Source organism: Oryctolagus cuniculus, chromosome 3, assembly GCF_964237555.1.
Source record: "Oryctolagus cuniculus chromosome 3, mOryCun1.1, whole genome shotgun sequence".
Taxonomy (NCBI): Eukaryota; Metazoa; Chordata; class Mammalia; order Lagomorpha; family Leporidae; genus Oryctolagus; species Oryctolagus cuniculus.
In genome coordinates this window covers 83292841-83300144 of record NC_091434.1, presented here as the reverse complement: position 1 = coordinate 83300144, position 7304 = coordinate 83292841, and the positions used below count along the sequence as shown (strand labels likewise).

Genomic DNA, 7304 nt, shown 5'->3' with positions numbered 1-7304 from the left:
AATACAAGATTCAGAAACCCAGGTTTTCTGAATGATGAGGGGAGGTGGAAGCTATTTTTCCTGCTCAGAAGTCAAGGTGCTTTTTTGCTCATATGGTCTAGATATGCAAAATGAAAATACACCTGCTGAGACTGTCAAGTCCCCTCCCCTAACAAAAATCTGGATGCACTTATTCTATAGAGATGGACAGATGGTGGGTACACGGCCCTGGGCCCCTGATGCTGCATGTTGGGTGTTCCACACACTCACCACTTCTGAAGTTCTCAAAATACAGAGCCCCAGCAGCCCTTTACATCCATAAAACACGTTGAGAATTCAGGAGAACTTTCACAGGTGAGGGCCAACGCTTATGGATGTATATTTAGAAATGTAAACGCAGAACTTTTAACAATTCACTTAAAAATAAGCCCATTGTATACCAACATGAATGACATGTTTTTTCCAAAAAGAGTAAGAAGAATGGCCTTGTTTTTCACCATTGCAAATCTCTGGTGCGTGGCTTAAGAGAGGGCAGCTGGAACCTCAAGTCTGTTTCCACCTCTGATCTGTTGTGACATCACCCATGTCATCCATGTCCCCTCCAGAATAGACCGCCACCATGTGCTCCTGAAAGAAGCAGAAGGAAAAATAACAGAAGGGAAAATAACATGTTGGTATTAAGACAGCAATAGTTCTGACCTGGTCAGTGCCCCAAACGGGGTGAGGTGGGGACTCTAGGACCCAGAGACTCACACACCAATCTTTGAGAACCACCGCTGTGAATGGCCAGTTCCTTCTTGCTCTGCTACACCTGAGGAGGTGGAGGCAGCAGATGTGTCTCCTGAGACTGACCCAGGGGATCCCCACTCCATGCCAACCCCACCCCCACCCCTGCACCCAGCTCAGGGAGTCCTGGGGATAGGGCCACCTGGAGGTCAGCCCAAGCCAGGTCAACCATTCTGCCCCTGCCTGCCTGTGGCTCCCTCCTCTGCCCTGCCCACCAGGTCTCACAGTGGTTCCTGGGACCCAGCAGAGTAGGGGTCAGCTTGCACGTTCTTGACTCAGAAGATTTAAAAAACTTTTGATGTATAGAATTTCATTAAAGCTTTCAGGGCCCCAAGGTAGTCATTGTCCAAATACAGATATTGCTTTCATTTGTAAGCCCCCTGATTCCTGCAGAAATGGATTCGAGCTTTCTCTATAATCCATGCTCTGTTCTCCTGCAGGGGTTCAGCAGGTCCATGATCCGAGTGAGCTGAGAAGATCCATCTCTTGTTCTTCTTCACACCCGGGAGGAGATGAAACGGTGTTTCATCTTTGCCCTACAGAGGTTTGCAGCCCAGGCACAAAGAAGATACCAGAGCTCCGGCAGATCTGAGCTTAAGGTCCTGTGCTGCCTGCCTCCACTCCCTCATCCCGAATACACTTGCTGGAGCCCCCTCCCTCAGGCCAGCTCCCTGAGGCAGAGCAAGGGATGGGTGTGGAGGAGCAGGCACTAGGTGGAGAGCCCCTGGTGAACAGACACAGCTAACAAGCTTTCTGCCCTGGGCCCAAATGAGCCACAAGGAAACCCTGGGGGCCCCGCCTCACTCCGTGGCAGTAGCTGCAGCCCAGTTCCCTCTGCAAGGATCGGAGTTTAGAAGGTTAGAAGGCAGCTTTTGTAGTTGGGCGGAGAGAACGGAGATCCTGGCTCAGCATCTGAGTGGTAGGGTGACCTTGGGCAAAGAACGTGGCCTCTCTACTTCATCATCGGTAGAATGGGTTTATTACAGGATTTGCTGAGAGTGCGCAGAAAGCATTTGCCACCTTCAGGGAACATTCAGCAAGTGCCTGCCTGCGCTCTGCACCCTGGTGCACTTTCTAACAAGGTCAGAGAAACAAAGTGCAGGGCCAGCCTTAATGTTTGCAGCTGTGGGCTGAGCAAATGAAAGTCCAACACCATATAGAGGTAAACAAATGTGTAAAGGATATACATCTGCTAATAAACTGTTGTACAAGACAATTTCAAAATGTTCATGGGAAAACTGAATTAAAAGATAAGCTTATTTTGGTATAAAAAAATTGAAATCCAAGCAGTTAATTCATAGTATGCATTTCCATGAACTTTTTGAAGTGCTTTCACATAAAATGCTCCCTGTACATGCACGGGAGGAGGGAGGTTAATGTTTTTAATTATTCCTTTATAATAACATTTTTAATATATGCATATTGGCATAGTTTTATATATCTTAAAGTTTGCAAAATATCAAAGAGGGAACTTCATTGTTATTGCACATATTTTAGGAGCATGTATTATTTGGATGAGTTATATATATAAATATAATTCATTATTTTAACCTTTTCTTTCATAAAATACTTTCTTGCCTTCATTTAGCCAAAATCATTGATGATGAGTTAGGGTCAAGGTGTTTACATTATTTGTATATAACTTTTACAATCAAATTTTATTTCATTTAAGATGTAGTAAGTTAAAAGAGTAAGAATATATTATCAAATATAAGCTAAACTATAAAAAACATAAAATCCATGTTTTGAAACATCACATGGTACTGACATTCTGTCAGTTAAAAATAAAATTAAAAGTTTAAAATATAGTTTTCATGTTTTTAAATTATCATTTTTGTTAATATATTGCAAATGATAAAAGGTAAAATATAAATACTAATTAATGACTATAAAATTTTAAATCAAAGAATTGAAACAAGGCTGGAGTTAACTTTTGCAATTTTTGTACACTACTTTTTTTCAACTGATTAAAATGTGATATTTATTTTTATGGGGTACCATGCAATCTTTCAACACATGTATACAACATAGAGCTATCAAATCAGGCAAATAGTAGTTCCATTTCCTTTGTGTTTGAAGTTTTTACCAGCTCATCTCCTGCAGTTCTTTATGCACTATCTAAACATTGGAACTGTAGTCACCCCACTGTGCTGTGTAACACTAAAACTCGGTACTGCTCTCTGTGTTTGGAACTCATTATCCAGCCTTCCTCTCTACCTCTATTGTATATCTTTCTCTTGCCTAAACAGCTACCTACACCCTTCCCAACCTCTAGTAATCACTGTTCCATGTTCTAATTGACTTGTATTTAATGTCCACATGAGAGAGAACAACCAGTATATATCCTTGTGTGTCCAGTTTAGTTCGTTCAATATAATGACTCCTAGCTCCATCAACTTTGCTGCCAGTGCCAAGATTTCATACTTTTTATGGCTGAGTAATATTTCACAATGTGTATATACCACCTTTTCCTTATACATTCATCTACTGATGGATATGGAGGTTGAGTCTGTATCTTGGCTTTTGTAAGTAGTCTTGCAGTGAATTGGGAGTACATGTATCTCTTTCACATGCTAATTTCATGTGGATCAAAAATGCTAGATCTATTTTTGGCTTTTATAAGGAATCTCCATACTGTTCTCCATAATAGCTGTACTAATTTTCATTCCCACATTGTGTAAGGGTTCTGTTTAACCCACATCCTCACTAGAATTAATTATTTTTTTGTGTTTTTCATAATAGCTATCCTAACAAGAGTGAAAGAATATTTAATAATTTTTTTTTGACAGGCAGAGTGGACAGTGAGAGAGAGAGACAGAGAGAAAGGTCTTCCTTTGCCGTTGGTTCACCCTCCAATGGCCGCCGCGGCTGGTGCGCTGCGGCCGGAGCACCGCGCTGATCCGATGGCAGGAGCCAGGAGCCAGGTGCTTTTCCTGGTCTTCCATAGGGTGCAGGGCCCAAGCACCTGGGCCATCCTCCACTGCACTCCCTGGCCACAGCAGAGAGCTGGCCTGGAAGAGGGGCAACCGGGACAGAATCCGGCGCCCCAACCAGGACTAGAACCCGGTGTGCCGGCGCCACTAGGCAGAGGATTAGCCTAGTGAGCCGCAGCGCCAGCCCAATAATGGTTTTGATATGTATTTTTTGGACATTAAACATTCCCTAGTGATAGCATTTTTTCCTTTAATTTTTGGCCAACTGTATTTTTATTTTTAAGCAATATCTGCTCAGATTCTTTGCTCGTTTCTTAATTGGATTGTTTGGAGGGTTGTTGTTGAGTTTCTTTGTGTCCCTTGTATATTTGGATATTAATCCTTTATCAGAATGTAGTTTGCAAATATTTTCTCCATTCTGTTGGTTGTTTCTTCACCCAGTTGATTATTTCCTTTGCTATACAAAACCTTCTTGGTTTTTTTTTTTTTTTAATTTATTTATTTGAAAGTCAGAGTTACACAGAGAGAGAAGGAAAAGCAGAGAGAGAGAGGTCTTCCATCTGCTGGTTCACTCCCCAATGGCCACAATGGCCGGAGCTGCGCCAATCCGAAGCCAGGAGCCAGGAGCTTCTTCCAGATTTCCCACATGGGTGCAGGGGCCCAAGGACTTGGGCCATCTTCTACTGCTTTCCCAGGCCATAGTAGGGAGCTGGATTGGAAGTGGAGCAGCCGTGACTTGAACCAGCGCCCACATGGGATGCCAGCACTGCAGGCGGCGGTTTACCCACTATGCCAGAGTGTCAGCCCCAAACTTCTTAATTTGATATACTCCCATTTGACTAATTTTTCTTTTGTTACCTATATTTTTCTTTTTTTAAACTTTTATTTAATGAATATGAATTTTCAAAGTACATCTTATGGATTACAATGGCTCCCCCCTCCCATAAGTTCCCTCCCACCTGCAACCCTCCCCTTTCCCTCTCCCTCTCCCCTTCCATTCACATCAGGATTCATTTTCAATTCTCTTTATATACAGAAGATCAGTTTAGCATACATTAAGTAAAGATTTCAACAGTTTGCACCCACATAGAAACATAAAGTGAAAAATACTGTTTCAGTACTAGTTATAGCATTAAATCACAATATACAGCACATTAAGGACAGAGATCCTACATGAGGAGTAAGTGCACAGTGACTCCTGTTGTTGACTTAACAAATTGACACTCTTGTTTATGGCATCAGTAATCACCCTAGGCTCTTGTCATGAGTTGACAAGGCTATGGAATGTTACCTATATTTTTCAAGTCTTACCCAGAAACTTGTTGCCTATGCCAATGACTTGAAGTGCTTCCCCTGTGTTTTCTTCTAGCAGTTTCACAGTTTCAAGTCTTACAGTTAGCTCTTTAATCCACTTTGAGTAGATTTTCATGTACATTGAGAGATGGCTGGTGTTCATTTTCAATGTTCTATGGATATCCAATTTTCCTAGTACATTTATTGAAGAAACTGTCCTTGAGCCAGTGCATGGTTTTTGTTTGTTTGTTTGTTTGTTTGTTTTGGGAAATTTTGCCAAGAGTTTATTGGTTGTAGATGTGTAGAATCATTTCTGGGATCTCTATTCTGTTCAGTGAGCTAGGAGTCTGTTTTATGCCATTACCATCATGTTTTTATTACAATAGTGGTATGTCTTGAAATCAGGTATAGTGATGCCTCCAGCTTTGTTCTTTTTGTTCAAGAGTCCTTTGGCTATTTGTGGTCTTTATGCTTCCACATGAATCATAAGATTTCTTTCTGGTTTTCAGAATAATGTCAATATTTTGAGCAGGATTCCATTGACTCTGTCAATCACTTTGGGTAGTATAAACATTTTAGTAAATATTAATTCTTCCAGTCTATGAACATGAAGGTCTTTCCATTTCTTGTATGTTGTCTTCAATTTCTTTATTAGTGCTTTGTAATTTTCATTGTAGAGATTCTCATATCTTTGTTTAAGTGTATTCTAAGATATTATTTTTCCAGATTTATGAATGGAATTTCATACTATTTGTTGAACTCTTTACTTAGTATAGAGTTAATCTTATGTGCATAAAGTTAATTAAAAATAGATCTTAGCCAAAAATAAGAACAGGAATAGGAGATGGAGGTGGAAAGAGGGGTGGGAGTGCAGGTATGGTGGAAAGAATCACTATGTTCCTAAAGTAGTATTTATGAAATGCATGTAGTTTGTATAAATTAAATAAAAGTATTCTGGGGAAAAAATAAAATGTTTAAAAGCTTGTTTGAGGAGTCGAGAGACAGAGAAAGATGTGGGTGGTGGGCAAGAAGAGAGCTCCCACTTGCAAATGCTCACAATAACCAGGGCTGAGCTGGGAACTGAATCTGAGTCTCCCACATGGGTGACAAGACTGTAATTAGTTGAGTCATCAACACTGTTACTCTATTTGCCAAGATCTGCATTAGCAGGAAGCTGGAGTTGGGAGCCAGAGCCAAGCATGGAACTGAGGTACTCTGATGAGAGATGCGGTTGTCTCAACTAGTACAGTAGATGCCAAGCTAAATACTCACCCCATGTGCCAAGTTTTAAAAGAAAAAAATCTGCCAATCAAGAACTCTATACCCAGCAATCTAACATCCATCAACAAAGGAGAAAAAAGGCTTTCCAAGATAAACAAAAAGTAGGGGAATTCATCACAAGACCAGCCTTAAAAAAGATACTTAAGGATGTTCAAATTAGAAAGAAGCATTAGAAACATAACTATCATCATGAAAACATGTGAAAGTAAAAAACCCATTAGAAAAAGAATGTAAGGGGGCCAGTGCTGTGGCTCACTTGGTTAATCCTCTGCCTGTGGCGCCGGCATCCCATATGGGCGCGGGTTCTAGTCCCGGTTGCTCCTCTTCCAGTCCAGCTCTCTGCTGTGGCCTTGGAGGGCAGTGAACCCACATGGGAGACCAGGAAGAAGCACCTGGCTCCTGGTTTCAGATCTGCGCAGTGCCAGCTGTAGCGGCCATTTGGTGGGTAAACCAATGGAAGGAAGACCTTTCTCTCTGTCTCTCTCACTATCTATATTTCTACCTGTCAAATGTAAAAAAAAAATAATGAAAGATACAAAAAATAAACAGAAGAAATGTAAGAAAATGATAGGAATAAGTCATTACTTAATAAAAATCTTGAATATAAATGCCCTGAAGTCTCTAATTAAAGACAGGCTGAATGGAGATTTTTACATATATATACATATACACACACACACACACACACACATATATATATATATATATATGTTTTGGTTTTTTGGTTTTTTACTTCTTCAGTTCTTCATTTCCAAGATTTCTGTGTGGTTCTTTTTCAAAATCTCTTTCTTTGCTGAATTTCTCATTCATATCATACATTGCTTTCCTAGTTTAATTAGGAAACATTAGAATACATTTTGTATTCTCCTGAATCTCTTTGATTGTCTTTGTAATCGTTCTTTTGAATTCTTTATAAATCTCCTTTTCATGGAAATCTGTTACTAATGTGTCATCATGTTCCTTTGGGATGTCATATTGCATTATTTTTCATACTTCCTGTGTCCTGACATTGACATTTGTGCATCTGGTGGA

General features: G+C 40.4%; 1 long non-coding RNA gene across 1 annotated transcript in view; it reads right to left on the bottom strand.

Annotated features, from left to right (window-relative positions):
- Positions 1-337: 337 nt before the first annotated feature.
- Positions 338-7304, bottom strand: part of LOC138848995 (uncharacterized) — a 29953-nt gene continuing 22986 nt past the window's right edge. Inside the window, exon 2 of the long non-coding RNA XR_011387290.1 lies at positions 338-606. This is a non-coding gene — a long non-coding RNA (uncharacterized lncRNA). The remainder of the gene's footprint in view (positions 607-7304) is intronic.